Source organism: Cynocephalus volans, chromosome 11, assembly GCF_027409185.1.
Source record: "Cynocephalus volans isolate mCynVol1 chromosome 11, mCynVol1.pri, whole genome shotgun sequence".
Classification (NCBI taxonomy): Eukaryota; Metazoa; Chordata; class Mammalia; order Dermoptera; family Cynocephalidae; genus Cynocephalus; species Cynocephalus volans.
Window position 1 is genome coordinate 72,545,111 of NC_084470.1, and position 22,262 is coordinate 72,567,372.

The 22,262-nt window shown below is 38.4% G+C and overlaps 1 pseudogene; it reads right to left on the bottom strand.

Moving 5' to 3' along the window:
- The window catches only part of LOC134390122 (cadherin-related family member 3-like), a 62,839-nt pseudogene extending 44,731 nt beyond the window's left edge, over positions 1–18,108 (bottom strand).
- Positions 18,109–22,262: the final 4,154 nt, after the last annotated feature.

Sequence of the window (22,262 nt, forward strand, 5' to 3'; positions counted from 1 at the left end):
ATCTATTTTCCTGCCACTGGAGTATAAGCCTCATGAGGGCAGGGATTTTCATCTGTTTCTTTCACCACTAAAGCCCTACTGCTTAGAATATTGCTTGGCACTAAGTGCTCGATAAACAGTTGTTGGACAGGCAAGAGAATGAACATGTAACTGCTACTTCTACTAACTTTTTTGCATGTGTCCCCTGTACCCTGTCTTCCTTCCTGTTTCTGTAGATGATCAAATGGTGCTTCTGATGGCAAGCCCTCCACTCATGCCCTGGATTCATCGCCCATTGCCTAGACAAGGCCGTCATGCCAACAATCGTTGCCACTATCTCCTGCATTATTAATTTTCTCCTCTCTACTGGATTACCCCATCCACATAAAACATGTTATAATATTTCTCATCATTCCAAAATGAAAATTTCCCTTGATTCCACATTCTCCTCCAGGCACAGTCCAATTAATTTCTCTGCTCTGCTTTTCAGGAAAATTCTTTGAAAGTTGCTTCTGCTCAGATTTCTACTTTCTTCACCTTTCATTCTCTTGATCTTCTCCAGTCAAACTTTTATTCTCACTACTCCACTAAACCAATCCACTTATCAAGGTCACCAAAGATCTTCATTCGTTCATTTACTGAACACCTGTTAGGTGCCAGGTACTTATCTGAGTTCTAGCAAATTTCCACGTCAGTGTTGGCGATCCCAGTTCTAATCGACGTCATCAGCTCAGCAGCATTGATCAATCCCTCTGTCTTGAAATACACCTTTCTGTGCTTCTGAAAGACACTCCACTCTCCTAATTTTCTTTTCACCTTACTGGTCCTGTTTGGTCTCATTTTCTCAATCCTCCTCATCTTCTTAATTTCCAGATGCTGGGGCACCCCCAGATCCAGTCCTTGGAACTTTTCTCTTCTATATCCACACTCGCTCCCTAGGTCATCTCATTTAGTTCCAGGCTGTACATACCATATGCAAACTGGTAACTCTTAATTGATGCTCCAGTCCTCATGTCTTTCTGAGCTCCAGATTTCTTTATCTAGCTGCCTACTGCTCCTGGATATCTAATTAGCTTCTCAATCTCAACATGTCCAAAACAAAGCACTTGATTTTCCTCCTCAACCACATCCTTCTTCCATGAGTTGCTCAGGCCAAAAACCTAGAAGCCATTTTGATGCCTCTCTCTCTTTTACACCTCATATCCAATTTGTCTACAAGTCTGTCAACATTATCTTCTAAATATATGCAAATTGCTGAAGTGTTTAGGAGTGAGGGTAACTATTTTGCAACTTCCTTTGAAGTGCATAAATAAAATAGGAGGGATTGGTGTATGGATACAAGGATGGACAACTGTGCAATAACACAGATACAGTAAAATATTATTTCTAAAATCTAGTGATGTTTACTAGAAAATACAGGTATTCATGCTTTCAATTATTCAGATCTTTCAAATTTTATGTATATTTGAATATTTTTATAATAAAATGTTGGGGAAAAATACAAACCAATGACTTCTCACCACCCCATCTACCATTATCCTAAACCAAGCCACCTTTACCTCTCACCTGGACATTACGGTCACCTCTAAATCATCCCCTTGCTTCCACTCTTGACTCTTCAGTTGATTTTATTCACATAGGAGCTAGCTTGAGCTTTTAAAACTGTAAATAACATCATTTATTTCCCTACCCCAAAATTCCCAAGGGGATCCAAATTTCCAAGAAAATCCAGGGTCCTTCCAACGTTTAAAGGGGCCTGTATAGCCTGATTGCAGGGAACATCTCTAACATCATCGTTCTAACTCTCGCACTCACTCTGCTTTTCAGTCACATTAGCATCTCTGTAGTGCCTTAAAACTGTTAAGCCTGGTTTCTTCCTCAGGACCTTTGCACTTGTTGTTGCATTTGTCTATAATATCCTGCCCCAAGATATATGCATGGTTTTCTCTCTCACTTCATTCAGGTGTCTGATCAAATGTCATCTCCTCAGAGAGTTCCTACCTAACCCCCCTATACAAAATAACACACCATTATCCCCTCTCCCCATTATTCTCTTTCATCTTGCCTGCCCCCCACCCCCACCCCATACCACTTACTATCTGGCATAATATCATTTATTTGTTGTTTGGTTGTTGTCAGTTTTCCTCACTAGACTGTAAACTCCGTGAGTTTATATGCTTTATTAGTGTTGTATTCTCAGCACCGAGGACAATGTACTCAGAACAGGCACTCAGTAACTATTCATACAATGGATAAATTGAGAAGATTACAGTAAATATCTTTTCAAATTTTCTGAAAGTTATCTTCAATGCCAAAACATATTAAGCTCTCTTCTTGGAAAATATCTTATTTTAAGGCATTTATCACTGATTTGAAGTTTTATTTATTAAGCACTTCATAGACATCGGGGTTCCGATACAAACAAAATGGACCCGATCTCTGTTTTTAGGGAGCTTTTAATTTCATGAGAGAGCCATTTTTTTTAAATGATTACAAAGTGTAATTAGTGTACGATAAAGCAAGAGGAAATTTGACAAACAATACCCGCATACTAAAAGTTCATTATTTTGAACCATTGAACAATTTCTATTCCTGTAAATGTTTTCAAGGGAATAAAAGACAGTTTTAATGATGACCGACATGGGAAAAATGAGAAGGGATTTTGAAATGTTCAAATTATATACAGAACAAATGTATATACAGAACAGAGTTAAGGAAGATTTGGCAAGTTTTGATAGGCTAATTCAATATGGAAAGCCTCAGTACCGTGAGCAGCATTTGGTTTTTTACTGTGGAGCATCCATTTTGGTACTTCTAACAGCAGCTCTCTGCTTAACCAACCTTCCCTTATTCTCACTCCCGGTAGTTTTTCAGTCTAAATACCTCCCACCCACAATTCCTGGGGTAAAGCTTGTGACCTAGGCCTAAGCCATTCAGTGCATTATATTCTACCTTGCCACATTGATGGTTAAGGACTAGCGCACCAACCAATCAGAGTACTGAGATGCCCTGAAATTCAGATGTATTGCAACTGTTACTAGGCTGTTGGGACTTGAATTCCTGACATCAACTTAATTCCAAAGAAGACAGGGCAGACTGACGGTTATAGGTTCTAGAGTAAACCTCATCCTGCTTACATTATGTGAACCCAGAATTCATCTGTGCTGGAAAACCAGTCTATACCCCTGGACTTTTCAGTTTTTGCAGCCATGTATTTCATTTGAGTCAAGTTTTCTCTTAGTTGTAACCAGAAAAGTCCTACTATATTCTCTGAGTCATCAAGGCCCATGAAAAAATAGAGAGAGAGACTCCTATTAATTTTACCTGCAAAATATGTATAGAAATGGCATGACCTAACACTTCCAACAGCTGAGTACATTTTACCTAGTTGATGGATAAAACTTATGGGTAAAACATGTAAAACTTATAAAAATTAAAATGTAGATACTATTCAAAGGACATGAGCCTTTTCTCAAAAATAATTATACTTAAAAATAATCCATTAAAATCAGAATTACCAACCCAAATTGTAAAGCAAAAATTTACATATTCTGGTTTCTAACTCCATAGACTCATCCTTTTTTCCTCTTTAATGTTTGTTTTAGAGCTGAGTTGTAAAATGGGAATATATAATTAAAATTCTCAGACCCATAATTATAAGTTCTGCTGTAGTATAATTGTTGTCTTTTGATGATTTCACCACTAATTACACCTTTTAGAATTCCCAAATATCACTTTCCCATAAAAAGTTGATCATTCTCAGCCTTCAGGCAATATATTTGACAGAAGAGAAAATATTGTTATTTCCATATGCAATCTGTGGCCTATATTTGTTACACTTATTTTATCAAAGAGGAAAAAATAATAAACTTATGTTGATCATTAAGTGGTATCTCTTTTTCTCTTTCAAGGGCTACCACGAAACGTTCAGAAATTATTCTTGACTGAAATTTTTTAAAATCTTCCCAAAAAGGTATTAGAATGTTGATTCTTCCTGAGAAAATCTGATTCCTAGGAAGCTGATTACTTCCTAATGTATAATGCCTGAAAGAAAATAAATGTATTAATAGAATGCCACTATATATATTATAAGATCTATATTCTAAGACTTGTCACTAACTTTGGAGTACCTTGAATGAGATCTTTTATCTTGAAATGGAGATATTAAAACTTATTTAATGAAAATAGCCTTAACCTATCCCAGTCTCATCCTTCCTACTGTCTACCCACTCTCTTCTCTCCCCACTGCCCCATCACACTGCTTGTCCTGAAAGCCTGGGCTTATTTTCACAAGGCACTAATTAACTATTTTCATAGACACACTAAGGCACAACACACTACTTTTTTTTTTTTTTTTTTTTTTGTCGTTTTTTCGTGACCGGCAATCAGCCAGTGAGTGCACTGGTCAGTCCTATATAGGATCCGAACCCGCGGCGGGAGCGTTGCCGCGCTCCCAGCGCAGCACTCTACCAAGTGCGCCACGGGCTCGGCCCACAACGCACTACTTTGAATGATAACTTTTAGGGAATAGCTCATTTCACCATTAGAAAAGGAAAAGACACAATAAATGTTGAGCAAGATCATTCTCTCCCCTCACTCCTTGTTGAGAGGCATCCATGTTGCCCTCTTGTCACTGATGATATTGCTGTCATTCATTTCACTTATGCGTATGCTATAATCATCTAATACATTACTACTGTTAAATAAAGTGATATTTTAGATCAGGGGCTGGCCGTTTAGCTCAGTTCTTAGAGTACAGCCTTATAACACCAAGGTCATGAATTCAGATCCCTGTACCAGCCAGCCACCCCCCCAAAAAATTATATACATATAATCTTATATATATAAAATATATATATATTTATATATATAATGTATATATATTTATATTTATATATTTATATTTCATTTATTTCTTCTCTGACGTCCTTGCTTTCTTTATGTATACCTAGTTTCTGACCTAATCATTTTCCTTCTCCCTGATGAACTTCCTCTTGCATTTATTACAGGGCAGTTCTGCTGGTAATAAATTTTCTCAGTTTTTGTTTGAGAAAGTCTTTATTTCTCTTTCACTTGTTTTTAAACTAAAGTATATTTAACAATTTAAAATTGTATATATTTAAGATGTACAAGTGGATGGTTTGCTATAATTTCACTGGATATAGGATTCTTGGTTGATTTTTTTCTTTCAACACTTTAAATACCTCATTCCACTCTCTTCTGGCATGGATTTTAATGAGAAATCTGCTGTAATTCTTATACTTGTTCCTCTATAGGTAAGGTGATTTTTTTCCCCCTGTGGTTTCTTTTAAGATTTTCTCTTTGGTTTTCTGAAGCTTAAATATTACATGCCTGGGGCATGTATGTGCTACCTGTCTAAAGCTCAGGCAAAGCCTTTCCCTTGGGGAGTAGGCCTTTGTTATGGAGAAGGCTCTGGGTTTATTTCAGTCATTTTCTTCTCTTCTCTCTCCTAGAGGCACAAAGTGATCATTCTTAGGTCTTCGCTGTGAAAATCTGGTAGAGTTCCTGGATGTAAAACCCATGAAAGTGTAGGCACCTCTGCCCCCCAAGACTGTGGCACCCAGTTTCTCACTCTCATGCTAGTCCACACTCATCCTCCAGTGATTCATCAAAACTACGATTTAAGTCTTCCTACCAGTCTCTGACTTCAGCAGTTTCAGCTCCAGGTAAGCAGGGCTTGATTGTTACTCGCTGGATTTACCTTTCTCCATATTTTTGAATGGCAGTTTGCTCCGATGAGCCCAGGAAAAGTTGTTGATTTTCATTTTATTCAGCTTCTTTTTGTTGTAAAGATGAGAGGTCCCACTTTTTTTATATCTCAGAACAGCCCCTGAACAAGAATTTTGGGAATTCTTAACATGTACAGTAGCAATGGTGATGCAGCATGAAAAAAAAGTCTTAGTCTTGGAATTTAGGTGGGTCTAGATATGGATAAAATACAGCCCATTATATTAACATTTATTCAGCAATTACTGTGGGCAAGGTCCTCACCTGTAATTTCATCTTTCATCAGTTCCAGAGACAGGTCATGTTATGTTGCTTTGCCACCCACGGATTTGTCACCCCTTTTCCCCTGGGTGATGGAGCTGCCAAAGATTACTCATAGCTCATCTCTTCTGAGCAGTGAGAAGCCCCAAAAAGGGGTTAACCTCCCAGAACCCTCAAGAGTGAGGCATTCCTTCCATTTGGGAAATTAACCACGAATTGGGGTTCTCTTCCCACATTTATTCTCCAGACCAGGAAGTTACAGGAAGAGAACATAGGTGGGGTTTTTTCTAAGTACAGTTTAACAAGTTTAGCAATAGAAGCTGGTAACGTTCAGTAAGACAAGCAAGGTAACCTTCTATAATGCAATTTTCAAAAAAGCTTGATTTTAGCAAACATTCTCTTCTTACAGCAATTTCCCAGTATCTTTACATATCAATCAGTAACCTGTCTGTCTTTGAGCCAGCAACCTTGCTGTGCTACAATTCTTTATCTTACAACAGAGACTATAGCCTGGGGAAAATTTTCTGTCCTTTGCAAGGTCAATATTTGAAACTGCAAGGCTTTGGAAAACCAAGCCCTATGAAGTACATTTGCTTTATGCATACTCCACAATGTTATGTCAACTTTATAACAGGATCTAGTGTAATCTTTCCACTCTTTGGAATGCTAGTTAGGCATTGCATATAATGTGAATAGGTGTTACATTTTTTTAAAGTGCTACAGACAAATAATTAGAACAAACAGCTCTCTATTAGATAACTTCACATGGCATTTAATATGCGCATATTTTGAATTCAGGGGAGATATGTAGACATCATTTCCCAAAACGATTTGCTCACAAGATCTTTCATTTTTCTCATGTAGCATCTAATAGAGTTTGTGTTTTGTGGAATACACTTTGGGAATTGTTGGTATGATAGGAAACACACAAGACTTAGAACAAGTTGGACATAGATTTGAATCTCGACTTCACTACTTACTGTTTAGGCAAATTGCTTAATTTCTATTAGTCTCGTGTTTCTCATCTATAAATTAAAGACATAATGCTCTAGTTTATTGATTTATTAGGTAATATTATAGCAGACAATAACATCTACTTCAGGGGGATTCAATGATATAAACTATGCATCTGTCAAATGCTAAACACTTAACTGTTATGAATGTTATTATTATCATTATATATTAGGCTCCAAAATATTGGCAAGCTCTTCTCAATATTAAGATCAGTTTTTCTCTGAATCAATATGAATTCAATCTGAATCAATCTGAATCAAACAAATGACAGTGGTTACCCAGTCATGAGTACTCAAATAACACATCTGGTCTGATCTACTGTGTCAGAGGATGTATGTAGGAGTGTGTCTAAGTGTTAAGTTTCCACAGCCTATGTCACCACTGAAATGTCATTCCATGTTTGGTAAAATTTACAAAGATCATTGCACGGGACTTCCAAATATAGCCCAGGAACCAATTCTCTTCTGAGAGAAGTATAGGACCAGAGCCAGAAGCATTTAATCTGTATGAGCAAGCATTCAGGAGTCCTTCATTTGAAATGAATTACTTGTGTTAATTGGCTAGTAAGTCATTCTGTTTGCATGTGAGAGTCACAGCTAAACCCTCTTGGACTATCATGAGTTTTCCACCCTAAATGTCAACATGGTGGGTGAGCTGCCATGGAAAACACTGAGGAAGCAATCGCAATATGATACCTGATTCTTATGTGGCTGGAGCTGCTCAGTGCTGAATTCAATACTATAATCTTGAACATGCTGATTTGGAGCAATACGCATGATTAGGTGGTTTAATTGCACGTTATAAAGGAAGCTGTGACCTTTCCAGTCCCATCCGGGATGTCGCATTGTGCTATCGGGAAGAAGAGACAAATGTGTGTGTGGGAGCTTGACAACAGCAGTGTTCTTTGGGTAATTACTCAAGTATATTCAACACTTTTAAAAACCATGTGGACAATATCTCAGGTATTAGTGGACAACTACTGCTTAAGGAAAATGTTGTAAGATTCCAGCTGCCTTGAGCAAGGATCTAGTACCATTACAGGTAAGTTGTAAATGTTTAGAGTGCAGCATCGACATTACAATTCTCTAATTTAGCCAGGTTAGAAAAGCAATACATTAAAAATCAAAGACATGATATTCTTGTCTATCAATCCATTAGCTAAAAACATTATAGCTTAATAATGCCATAACCATTTCATATGGCATCAAAAATTAAGGCCATAATATAAATGCTGTCATTTGCAAGATGTTTTATAGTTTAAAAAGTACGTTCACATTCATAATCATGTTTGATCATAATGACAGCAAGCAATACAGGAGAAGACAAAGCAGGTGTCATCTTCCCAATTTTACAGTTGAAATAGCAAAGCAGAAACATTAAGTGATTTGCAGTAGTTAAGTTAGGACTTAAACGCAGGACTCTTGGCACCAAGTTCATAGTTTTCCCCACCTCTGGGGCATTACAAAGCCTGAGGATGAGACCTAGAGTTTTGAAATACAATTCTGCCAGAAAGCTGGATTTTTTTCTCTACAGTGTGTACAGCCAAGATCCCCCAGAACAAAACGAAATGGCTTGGCATCTTTTGTTAAAAGTTACCTAAGGATTAGGCTGGCCCTGCCTGAACAGAATGGAATGCTCTAGAAGGGAAGCAATTACCCAGACAGACCTCAACCATTTTCACCTGATATATCCTCATAATTGAGGCAGAAGGTATGTTTGTTACCTCAATTGTGAGTATAACTGACTTGATTGTCTCTGTGGCCTTATATTTGAATGCAATCACACATAAAACCACCAGGCACTGATATTCTCTGTCCCAAAACATAAATTACCTCCAAAACAGCATCCTCTGAGTCCTTGGCCACTGCTCTGTAGATGACTGTGCCCCGGGCCATATCTTCTATGATATGAATCTCAGCAACTGCCAGAAAATGTATAGTAGATGTGCTTGAATGAGCATCACCACTATAAGCCCCAAACCACTCATCCAATCCTGGGTATTAGATAAAATTTAAGGCACTTTCCCAGCACAGATGTTTTACAGGGTGATTCCCATTAAGCCAAGAAGAAGAAGAAGAAAAAAAATAGACATCACTCATCAAGTGTCTATTACGTGTCAGGTGTAGAGCAAATAGTTTTATAAATTTAAACAATAACAATGTTAAACATGTTGAGTGTTTACTAATTGCTAAGCACTTATCATCATTGGTGACTTCATTAGTATTTCCATTTTACTGATGTTTACAAAGATTGAATAACTGGTTCAAGGACACAGAGCTAAGACATTAATATTGTCTGATTATTTTATTAATATTTGTCTTCTCCTTAAGTTCATCCTCTTCCCATAACTTTTTTAAATAGTGGGGATCACAAACTTGCGAATTTTTTTGTCAAACTACTCTTCTGGGGATCAGGAACCCAAGATCAATGTTAGACCCCTGAGTACCTGAGGGGAAGACCCACCCCAAGAGAAGCTGCTATAACATTTGCCAGGGGGCAGGATTTTTGGATAGCAAAGGGGTCCAGAAGCCTGCTTGAACTGTAGCCAGGACACTGGCCTGATCATCTAATAAGCAAATACTTATGGGGTGTCCACAAGCACTCTGGCACCAAGCTCACTGTTTTGGAAGTCAAAAGAGCATGATTTGACTACGGATCTGCCCTAGAGGAGTTTATCATCTGCTTGGGGAAGGGAAAGGAAAAAGACTGACATTTGTTGAGCACTGGCTGTATGCCTGGCACCGTTCTTGGCACTTTAAAACACCATCCTGGTGAGACACACCAAGATTGGATTAATATCTCAGTTTAATTAATGAGGAAACTGAAGTTCACACAGGGCAAGTAACTATTCCCAGTTGTGGCCACCCCAACATCTGAACATCACATGTTTATGTTTATAATAGAGAACATGGATCATCCATATGTAGGTATTAAATATTTGACTACACAGAAACAGATGAGGAAGAGAGAGATGAGAGTGAGAGGAAAAGATACATACTGGTGAAAAACAGACAGAGCAAGAAAGAGCAAAAAAAGATGTGGTTCCTGTCCTCACGAAGCTTCTAGTTTAATGATATAGACACAATGTTAATTAATTACATAAATAAGAGAATAATTTTAGTACACAATAATCAAACAAATAGATTTATAATTTTCAACACTGAGCAAGTTAGTTCACCTTTTGGTAATCTATACAGTGGGAATAGATGTAAAACCTACCTACCTCCAGTGCTGAGAGCATTAAATAAAGTAGCCCATTTAAAGCTCTTAGAACAGTGCCTGGTACACCATCAGTGCCCAGTAAGTGTCAGCCATTTATCATTACTATTACTATTATTATTCTCCTTATCACTATTATTGCCATGATGATTTAAGGGCACACAGGGTACAGGGCACAGCACCCACACATATACACCCACTGCAGTCTTCTTCCCCCAAGAGAAGAGCCTCCGTACCTTGGTTTCCCTGAGCAAGGGATCCAGTGAAGGTGGGTGGCTCATTCACATCTGCAATCTGGATTAAAATGGTCTGTGATGCTGTAGCCCTTTGGTTGTCTTTGGCATAGATTACCAGAGAATAGAGCGGCACCATCTCAAAGTCCAGTTTGGGTACTCCAGTGATGAACGACTAAATTTTTTTAAAAGGGTAGAATAATGGAGTGAATGACTGGCTTCCTAAAGATGTAGATGAATTATTGTAGATCTATAATCCCCAATGTCAATCAGCATTTTTAAAAGACATAAAAATCATGTAATTAAAATATGGCAGCAAGGTAATCTGATTTATTAAAAGCCTCCATGAGCAAAGAATTAACTCATGTTATATTACATGGTTTCCCCTTCATCCTTCCCCACCTTTCTAGGATTTTTCCTAATAACGAAGTGGACCATTTACTGAGTCCTTCCCTCCAATTTAAACCATCAAGGATTATCCTGAACACTTTACAAACATCTTGCTCTATCCTTGCTGTTTCAAGTGGCTATTACTATTGGATACATTCTACGGGTACAGAAATTGAGATCGCAAAGTTTAAGCAACTTGGCCTTGTTTTCTCAGATAGAATTACAATGGATCCACCATATAGGTGGATCTTACTCCACCTGACTTCACATTTATGCTCTTAGGAGCCTGAATCTGCCTACCACCTAAAACGGATGAAAAGGCCAGGTAAGAACCCCTTTTGTCACTCCTTCATTCAGTCACCCCACATCTCCTGTTCTCAGTTTCCTTCATGGTTTTCACACTGGGTTTTGGACTCCTCTGTTCAAGGACCCCCTGAGGTTGAGCTTCAAGAGAAGTGGGTTCAAGTGTGTGTGTTGGGGAGGAGGGGGTGGTATGGGGATTTGGGAACTATCTGTACTTCTACTCAATTTCTCCATAAACCTAAAACTATTGTAAAAATAAAGTCTGTTACTTAGAAAAAATAAAATAAAATAAATGAGAGAACTGAGCTCAAGCCTAGTACAAAATGGCTCCAAGACTTTGGCAACAACCTTTCAGGTCCCTGATTTGGATTTCTTAATCCTTACGTGAAAGCTTTGAAAGATCTGTCCCTAGTGTCCTTTCCATGCCTGCCATGATACGGGTAGGTTAGGGAATGCTTATTTCTAAAGCTTTCTTATTGGTAAAGTAACATAAACAAAGATTTTGTTGAGGAGCAAAACCCACTGGAAAGGGTTGGATACTTGTCTTTGGATGTTCTATGTCAAACCAGGAACCCTTTGTCTATAATGATAATGGGTTCTAAAGCAATACTAATAGCTTACATGTACTGAGCACTTACTGTGTCCCAACTGCAAATGTTTAATATTAATGACATCACGTAATCCTAAAAATTTACAGTGTGATTGGTACTATTAGTATGCCCATTTGACAAATGAAGAAACAGAGGCTTAGAGATATCCTCTACCAAGGAACAGAGGCAGGATATGAAGCCAGACTGTGACACCAATGTCCATGCTCCTAATCGCACTGCTGCTACACTACAGACATGGCTGCCTTCGCAGTAATAGAATCACTGACCCTCTGAAGAAAAGGTCATAATGTTACCCCACCAATATCTTAGTAACAAGAACTCACATTTGTTGAGCATTTTCTTTGTGTCAGGCATTGCTCTCAGCTCTTTATCTCATTTAATCAGCAAAACAAACTGGTGAGGGAGGTACTATTATTATCCCCATTTCACAGATGAGGAAACTGAGGCTGACATTATACTACAGCTTAAAAAAAGTCATTATACTACAGCTTAAAAAAGTCATTTTGCAGGAAGAGGCAGAAACTGGACCTGACTCCTGCCAGTCTGCCCCCAGAATTCTTGCACTGATGAGCACTACTGCTGACAGCAACATTTCATGATTCCATGGAAAGTCAGTAACATATTGATATTTGAAAGCTATCCTCTGCTGAGCATTTATCATAGACTGGATGCTTTATATAACTCTTTGATCTTCATAATTATTCCACAGAGTAAATGCTGTTATCATCCCCATGCTACTGATGATGAAACTGAGGCTCAGAAGTTAGATACTTTGCCCAAGTTAATATAGCTAGTAAGTGACAGAGCTGAGATTTAAAGCCTAGTCTTCCTGACTCTAAAACTTCTTTCTTCTCAGCATAACTTAATGATTCATGATAAATTAATTAATACCATGACCTGATTTTAAGATACACAGGGGTTTCCAGCTTCAATTAAACATAGGGAGTTCTCAAGGAACTCCCTTATTCAATGATACAGTTGGATATGTTTGTTCCCCCAAAGCTCATGTCAAAATCTGATCCCCAATTTGGCAGTGTTGGGAGGCATTTGGGTCATGGAGGAAAATCCCTCAAGAAGAAAATAATGTCCTCCCAGGGAGGGGTGGGGGGCACACCAGTGATGAGTCAGCTCTCACGAGAATGAACTAGTTCCCGCCAGAGCTGGTTACTAAAAGGAGCCTGGCACCTCCCTCCCTCTCTCTCTCTTGCTTCCTCACTTGCCATGTGATCTCCTTGCACCTATCAGCTGCCTGCTGCTTTCCACCATGAAGAGAAGCAGCTTGATGACCGTGCCAGATGCAGCTGTCCTGGAATCATGAGCCAAATAAACCTCATTTCTTTATAAATTACCTAGTCTCAGGTATTCTGTTATAACAACCCCAAAACAGACTAATAAACCTAAGAAGTACAGCTGTGGGCTTGGGGTGGCCCTTCTGGTGTGGTGCCCTCTGCCTGGGAGCCCCACAGGGGCAGTACCTGTGTCCATCTTGCTTCCTAGCATCTTACACAGTATCTGGCTCCACATCAGTTTTCGGCAAACACTTACTGAATTAATGCAAATGCTTATCCTGTACACTTTACACTGGAAGAAGACAGGAAGATGGTTTAAGTCCCCCTCTGGCTGATTATTTCCATCCAGAGAATAGGAAGTGTGCATACAAAGGGTCACTTCGGTTCATTTTCCCATCCTGCCTCTGCAACCCCACCTATGTTACTCAATGACAGGTAGCAATTTGCAGATTACATAACTGGAGTGTACCTTGGTTCATCTCCATTGATTTATCTATATAATCAGTTCACTTCAAGCTTTGCTATTGTTTGCTATTGTTTCTCCAGGAGATTAGTTTGATGTTTGGTGGTTGTTTATTTCTTTTTTCATTTGACTGCCTGCCCAGTCACCCCTCCTAAGCTCAATCAGTCTTTTGCAAACCAAACAAGCATATCATATTTGCTTCAAGGAAGTTCAACAAAGGATAATGATATGCTAAACCCAAATAGAACAGCATATGCCCCTTTATACTATAATATTGTAGAGACAGATACTAACTCATTTAGCCTTTATCTGCAGGTGTATTTCCATGCTATGAAACCGTTTCGTAATTGAACTGCTTCTAGAGTTACCTAGAGCTGGTCTATGACACAGTTATGAAAATGTGGCCACATCTTTCTTATTTTTTAAAATTTATTTAATCTGGCTACAATAGTACTGAATATTAAAGTATAAATATATTTAATATAGTAACAGCTACTGTGTGTTAACTGCTTGTTATAGACCTTGCTGTAAGATGGTTCTTTGCATACATTATCTCATAGGATGTTCTTGTCAACCTCTAAGTGAGGTGGTATTATTATTTTTAATCTCATTACACAGAAAGTCAAGTAATTTACCCAAGGTCATGTTACTACTAACTGGAGGATCTGTGGTTAAAAACTAGGTTTGTCAGGCCCCAAAACCTGTGCTTTAAACATCTATGCTCGCTACCTCACACAAAAAAGTAATATTAATGTTAAGCAAAACTACTGACCACTCTTTGCTGCCATTTTGCTGCTGTTTAGACTTATAACAAAAATCTAATTAAGAACAAACGTGAGACGGCATTTTACACCAAACTGAAGTTGGAAGCAAATTTAAAAGCCTGACAATGCCAAGGTTTGGCAAGGATATTCAAGAGCCTCAAAACAGACCTTCTTTGCCTCTCTGTAATTTGTTCTCATGACAGCTAGAGAGATCTTCTTAAAATGCACACAAATCATGTCTCCTTTGTGCAAACTCTCTTAGTGGTTTCTTAGATGTGGGGGGGTGGATTTAATGTTCCCAAATCTTTACCCTTTCCTATATTCATATCCTTTGCCATGTGATTTTGCAGTTCTTCCTATTAAAAACATGGTATATTTCTCTACCTCACGGCTTGAACTTATGACTTGCTTTAGCCAATTGGGATATTAGCAACTTTGGGTCTTGAAATGTACTTGTGGGGTAGAGCTTATCCTTGTGCTGTCTTCCTTTTGCCTAGAAAAGAATGTGCCTTTGCTAGCCAGTGTCCCAAGGAGAATGAGAGGCACAAGGGACAGACCTGAACTCAACCCGCAGCCTGGAGCCAGACCAGGCAGGATCAGCTCAACCACAAGTTGCTCTCAGAACTTTATTACCGTGGCACAGCAAGCAACATGGGCTTCATGTCCACACTGTCCCCTTTGCTCTCAGGTCTCATGGGGGCAATGCAGACAGGCCCAGGTGAATGCTGTGCCATCTGAATCGTATTTGAGGAACCCTGGTCTTAGGGAATCTGAATCTCTTATAATGAGCAGTAAGCCTGCCTGAACTTTGCCCTAGAGGGAGGAATTAGCTTTATGATACCTAAATGGTAAACAAAACTTCCTGACATGGCTCACAGGCCCTGCAGGCTCTGCCCCCACCTCCTTTGCAGTCTCATCTCTCACACTTCTCCATTCAGCTTTCATCATGTTGATTTCTCAGTCCCTTCTCCTCAACAGGTTTCTTGTACAGGGCCTTTGCACATGCTGTTTCTTCTCTCTGGAGTGTTCTTCTCTCCTTCTTCATCTGTTTAGTTCCTATCCATTTTGCAGATTGCTTTTTTATGTAGCTCTTCCTCAGGGAAGCCTGACTAGGTCAAATGTCCTCTTAGATACTCTCACAGACCTGTGGGCCTTATTTCATGGCTTTTATCACATTTACAACTTTACACTTGTGTGTGCATTCACTTGAATTAGGAACCAGTAAATGCCATGAGGGCAAGGCACAGCCCTATGTCTGAAGAGATTCTCAAAAATATCTGTAAAATAAGTGGATCTTGCCCCCAAGGACTTTTAGAGTGTCTGACACATAATAGGGTCTGAATGAGTTGATGCTAAATTACTAACATGTAGTAGAAGGTAAGAAGGAGGAGGACAACATTTAATTTCAGAGCCCTTGTGGAACCAAGTGATAATACTGTTTGCCTATATACTTACGTCCCACAGATGTGTGGATCTACGAGACAGCACAAATGGATGGACTACGGGATTTGCATTAATAATAACAGGATCTCCAACCAGAGAAGTGTGAGATGAGACAGACACAGTGATTACAGCAACCCGGGTATGTTCAGAGGCATTTTCCAGAGGAGGACTGGCATTCTCAATGGCAAAATTTGGAAAATCCAGAACATCTTAGAAGAAACGCAAAATTTTACTTTTTTATAACGATTTCTGCAAGGCTTCCCAATCTCTTTCATAGTTTGAAACTACAAAGGAAAAGTGCAATAAATACTTAAAGTTCCTTTTTTATTAAAAGTCTTGAAAATCAGTTGAAATGGCTTAGTAGGGTCATTAAGAACTATGAAGAATTTGAGAACTTTCTCTACTTGCAAGCTAACAAGTCAGCCTGCCATAATTTCATGAAGGCTGGCAGAAGGCACGAGACTTCTGAGTCAGAGACAAAAGACTATTACTCCTGGCACAACCATCAGCATGAGTTTCATGTTCACATACATTGCCCTCGTTTCTCAAGCCCCATGGGAATAACACAGAGGGGCCCAGGTGGGTGCTGTGCATGCTCTGGGTTTGCATTTATATCACATTGGAAGAATTATGAGCTAGAGAATCCGAGTCTTTTAAAATGAGCAGTAAGCCTGCCTAATCTTTGTTCTGGAGGGAGAAAATAACTTTATTATACTGGATGGTAAGTGAACTATCCTCTCCTCCAAAGGGAGACAATATCTCTATTGCTACTTAAACATCCTCAAAAAGATAGCCCAGAACAAAGGCAGCCAGTGCCTCTGCTCACAAGATGTACAAAAGTGCGACACTCATGGAGAACTGTCTCCTAGCAAGGGCTGGACTTTTTGTTCTTTTGGTTTTTTGTTCTTTCAAACATTTTTAGATACGTGTAGCAGATGCTCAGTGCCCTGCCTGCGTTTCCTTCATACTCAGCTCTGCGTGTGGGAAGCTACTTACTGAGAACAGCTACAGCTCTGCCTGAGAAGCAGCTTGGCCTACACAAAGGATAAGCCAGAGTACCAGAGAGTTAATGCCCCAGCAGCAGCCAACAACCAATGGCCAACAGGAACATGGTGGTTAAACACATCAACTTCCTCACCCTTTCATGCAGATAATCTGACATGTGCTTCTACATTGGATCCGTGAGTTCCCCAGTGGAATTGAGCTCTGGGTACTCCCAGTGTTAACATGCTTAATAACACACCTTTTATCTGCTGCCTTCCATTCATTCACTCTCTTCCTTATCCCCCTACTGGTGTTTCCTGGGATCACCTCCTATATAAATTGCTTGCACTCAAACCCTTCTCTTACAGTTTGCTTTCAGGAAAAGATAAACTAAGGCAGTGTGATATAATCACTTCTTACAATGTACAACAAAATGTAAACACTGCAATGGCCATTCCCAGTAAGAGAAGAGCATGGGAAAATCAGACAGCTATCAGTTAATTCAGATCACCGCTGAAGTTTGGAAAGGGCTTCTGAACCCTGCTCACTTCTCTGATCTCATGTCTCCATACTCCCCTTTTACATGCTCTGTTTATACTATCATCTACTTCTTTCCATTTCTCTAGTCCACCTCTGGACAATTTCATAGATTTTTTTCTAAAGCACTTTTTGCTTTCCAAAATTCTACCCATCCTTCAGTTGCCCTTACAGGCCACTTCCTTCCAAAAGCCTTCTCTGACCTGCGTGGGTTTGCTTAGATATTCCTTGTCAGCGAGTCCATATCACCCCATCATGACATTTCACACACTGTATTATAATACCCTTTCACTTGTGTGACTCCCCAGGGAACTATAAATTCTAACCTCAAGGAATGTGTTTATTTTGGTCATCAAATAAGAGTACCTAATATAAATCTGTTGAATGAATAATATATAATATTAATGACCATTTATAGGACATTCTTTCACATGGATTTTTTCATTTAATCCTCACAACAACTCTGGGGTGGGGGATACTATTATCAGTTCCATTTTGCACATGAGAAATCCAAGGCACAGAAATGCCAAGTAGCCTTATGCTACTCAGCTAATTAATGGTAGAGTCAGGATTTGAACCCAACACTTGCTGGATCCAAATCGCATGTTCTTAAATGATTGAATTGATTTCATAATTTAGAGTGAATCCCTTTGGGATAAAAAGCAAAAGTCCTCAGAATGTCAAAATTTGCAAAGGCCCTCACTCAACTGATAAAAATAGCTCTGGGGAGCAAGGAGAATAACCATATCAGGAATGGACTTTTGAATCAAGTAGACCTTGACTCAGATCCCAATTCTGCCTCTTAACTGGCCACATGACCATTTGGGCAAGCAACTCACCTTCTCTGAAGCTAGAAGTCAACTGCCACATGATAACACAACTCTTTGGCTTAAACCAGGTGGGGAGCCAATTGCCGTTATTTAAGAGATAAACAATTTGGATTATTGGCCATTATTTTAAATAAAGATTTGCCATTCACTGTCATAGAAAATGTAAGATTTCTTTTTACATCAATTCATTATACATTTTATTAAACATGATGCATGAAATGTGGATAAAAATAATTCTCTAAATGACATTCCTCCATACAACTTCTGCCTAAGCCTGTGTGTCAGGAAATTACTCAATGCTCGAAGTCACATTGCACTCAGAGACAAAAAGTCATTATATGCTCTACTGAGCTGGCCTACTTTGATTCTATTTTTCTCTCTTTCCCTCTTTCTCTCTCTTTTATTTGTTCTCTGCTCCCCTTAATTTCAACTGATCCTTTTTTTTACAGTAAAGGTTTTAGCTAATGTAGACTAAAACTAGACTCTCAGGACTTTTTAGAAAAAGCAAAGATTAAGATAGTGCCCTGAATTCAGGTCCTATTGCCTCTTCATTCTCAAATTAAATCTTTCATTTCAACTTAGTTGGTCAAGCATTTATTGACCATTTATAGGACTGTTTGAGGTAGGCCGGGTATTAGGTAGAACTTTTTTTTCTCTCTCTCTTCTTCAAAGGAGCTCTTCTTGACTCTCAGTAACTTCAAGAATCTGAAGAGGCTGAAAGCCTCTCTCTAGTCATAGATATTTTCAACATCATCTTTCCTGAATCAACAAATTCTCTGCTGCTTCCAAATGTGTGCTTTAGGTCACATAACAGCCTTTCTGTTTAAGAAATTATTTGAAGTTTCCAAACCATAAGATTTGTGAATGGATATTTTAAATTTATGTTTATTGACTTCCCTGTGGAACCACATTTCAAAGCCTTATTCAGAACTTTTTCTCCATGGCTGAAATTTGCATTCTATTAGGGGTATATGTATATGTTGAGGGTAGGGGGCTTTGGTTATTTAGCAAAGTAATGATGTTTGGGGGTTGTGATAGAATAATGCCTACCCCCCTGACCCCCAGCCAAAGAAATTCACTTCCTAATCCCCGGAACCTGTGAATATGTTAACTTACATGGCAAAGGGGACTTTGCAAGTGAGATTAAGTTAAGGACTTGAGGTGTATAGACTACCCTAGATTATCTGGGTAGGCGCAATGTAATCAGAGGGTCCTTAAAAAAGTGGAAGAGGGAGTCAAGAGAGTCCAAAGGAGATGTGAAGAGTGGTCAGAGAGATGTAATATCTCTGGCTTTCCATGTTCATCCCTAGGGCCTCCAGAAAGGTCAGACTTCCAACTACAGAACTGTGAGATAAATTTATGCTATTTTAGGGCACCACCAAGTTTGTGGCAATCTGTTACAACAGAAAAAAAAAAAAAAAAACTACTACAGGAGTTATTTGGATTATGTAAGAAGATATCAATAGGCACATTTTACATGGCTAAGCTGCCCATGGCAGAGATGACAATGCGCTGAAACTGAAATTGGGTAGCATCACTCCTTTTCTTAGAGTCCTCTAACAGCTTCTCATCTCACACAGAATAAATATGAGCAGTCCTCAAAAAGTTCATGGAAAGATTTGCATTATCTCTTAATTCTATTTATCCACGAACTTTTTGAGGTGCCCTAGTGTGCTGGCCTCGAGATTGCACATGCTAGGTCCTGCTTTATCCATTTGTCCTCATATTCTGCCATCCTTGCCCTCACTCCCTCTGCTTCAGCCACACAAGCCTTTCTGTTCCTTAAACATATCAAGTGCTTTAAACAAACATTTCTGTTCCTTAAACATAAAAGTATCAAGTTCTGCCTCAGGGCCTTTGCTCTGACCATTCTCCCTGTCCAAAATACATGTGTACTGGTTAGCCACATGACACATTTACTCGTTTCCTTTAGGTCTCTGATACAATGTCACTATCAAAGAGGTCATCTTACGCCAAATAGCAACATCTCTCACCCCCACGGGCATTTCCTATCTCTTAAATTTTCATATAGCATTTGTTTATTTTCTGCCTCCTCTCCCTTCCCATCCCACTTCAAATACAAGCTTCGTGAAATTGGCAGCTTTCATCTGTTTGTTCTCTACACTATGCTCAGTACCAAGAACAGTGTGTTTCCACAGCAGTGAAATATTTGTTGAATGAGTAAGAAAACAAATGAATGAATAAAATGATTCTCTTTTGGTTCACTGAAGTAGATCAGTTAGGTCCTATTGACCTATTGGCCATGACCTTGTTATTTTGACACTAAATTCTTCTGAAAGCTTGCAACTACATGTCACTTCTTTGGTTTAGATTTTCTATTTAGTTCCACAGGTTGGGCCATGTCAGTGGTGACTTCCTACTGCATTGATGGCTCACTGCCATTGCATTAAACAATTAATTGATTTTAGGTTTTTCTTCGATATATTTTTATGTACTGAGAAACTTGAGAATAACTTGGTTTCCCACTAAAAGTGTATTCTGAAAAATGGCTCAATGCGTTGAAAACATGATAATCTCTAGAAAAGAGGATAATAATTTTCAAAGCATATCATCCCATCCACCAAACTGCCATTTACATAAGTAGAGTTGGCATTTTATTATACACTTTCTGTCATAATAGTTACATAATAAACTCTCTATTTTCTGAAATTAAGTCAAGTCAAAATAAAAAGGGTAAAAATGATGGTAGGCCCATAGCTGGATCATAAGGAAAAATTGTGAAAAAAATACTTAAAGCTATGCTGGCTTTAAAATGCTGGAATGGGACTTCATAGAATGATGAAGACTGAAAGGCTACATCTTTGTACCCAAGAGCAAGAGGAGATTTTTAAAAATGAGTTAAACTGCTTTAATGAGGATTGTAAAATAATGCCTGTCAGCTGGGTGTTGGACATCAGGGAGCAGTGGGGACTGTGGTAAAACTGAAAGCTTATTACCATATAACAAGGGCAGCCACTACTCAGCCCAGGCGGGAATGCAGACTGAGTTGCCAGATTTTTTTTTTTTTAATGAGCACCCTGAAATTGGAATTTTTATGTAAAATCTTCTGATATTCAAAACAGCTTGTAGGCCAAATGCATTTACAAGTCTCCAGTTTGTGACTCCAGGTCTAAGATAAAAATTTTCACCCAAGCACAAAAAAAGCAAAATAGAACAAATTAAATTGAAACAAAATGTTTCTTAGACTTCATTAGATCCTTACTGTACTTAATGTCCCACTTGCTGAATTGATGTGATCAATTCACCTGTTATTTCAAATTCAAAAAGACAGAGGTACTTTTACATACAATACAGGAGCAGTGGATTCAAGAAGAGTATTCCATACCTTAAAAAAATTCTGTCTATAGAATTTGTAAGACTATAAAACAGCCCTGTCCAATTATATAATTTTAAATTTTCTAGTAACCACATTTTTAAAAAGGTTTTTAAAAGCAGGTGAAAATAATTTTAATATTATATTTTATTTAACCCAATGTACTCAAAATATTATCATTTCAACATATAATCAAGTTTTTAAAATGTTAATAAGGTATTTTACATTCTTTTATTCATACAAAATCTTCAAAATCCAGTATGTATCTTACACTTACAGCACATTTCAATTCAGACTAGCCACATTCAAGTGCTTAATAACCACATGTGGCTAGTGGTTACCATATTGGACAACACAGCTATAGAAGTTTGTTGCTGATGTCACAGATATTATCATTTATTTTTATTGGAAATACAGAATCTAATTGTGCCCAACCAAGAAGCTGGAAATCATAATAGAGGGCTTCTTTTTTTCTTTCAGTTTTAAGATATCCATCATTTATTCTTAGAATAGTAAACATACTTGTTTGACTTTTTTTTGTTGGCAATAACGACAGGTTAGCTTTTACCCAATTCTGGAAGTGACTGCTAAAGCAAATGGTTGAATCCATCAATTCAGTTATTTGATGAAATCAGTTCATGTACCAGTGAGGGAAAAAAAACCCACTTAAACCAATGTCTTGGTATTATGCATTCCAAATTTGGATCATTCATTTGTTTTCAACTTTTGAGTTTGATTTTTTAGTATAAATGTAATTTTTATTGTTTTTTTAAATCAAACAATAAAGTATATAAAGTAAAAAAATTTAAATCTCCTACATATTTCTCCCCACCTCTGCTACTCTATCACCTCCACCTCCA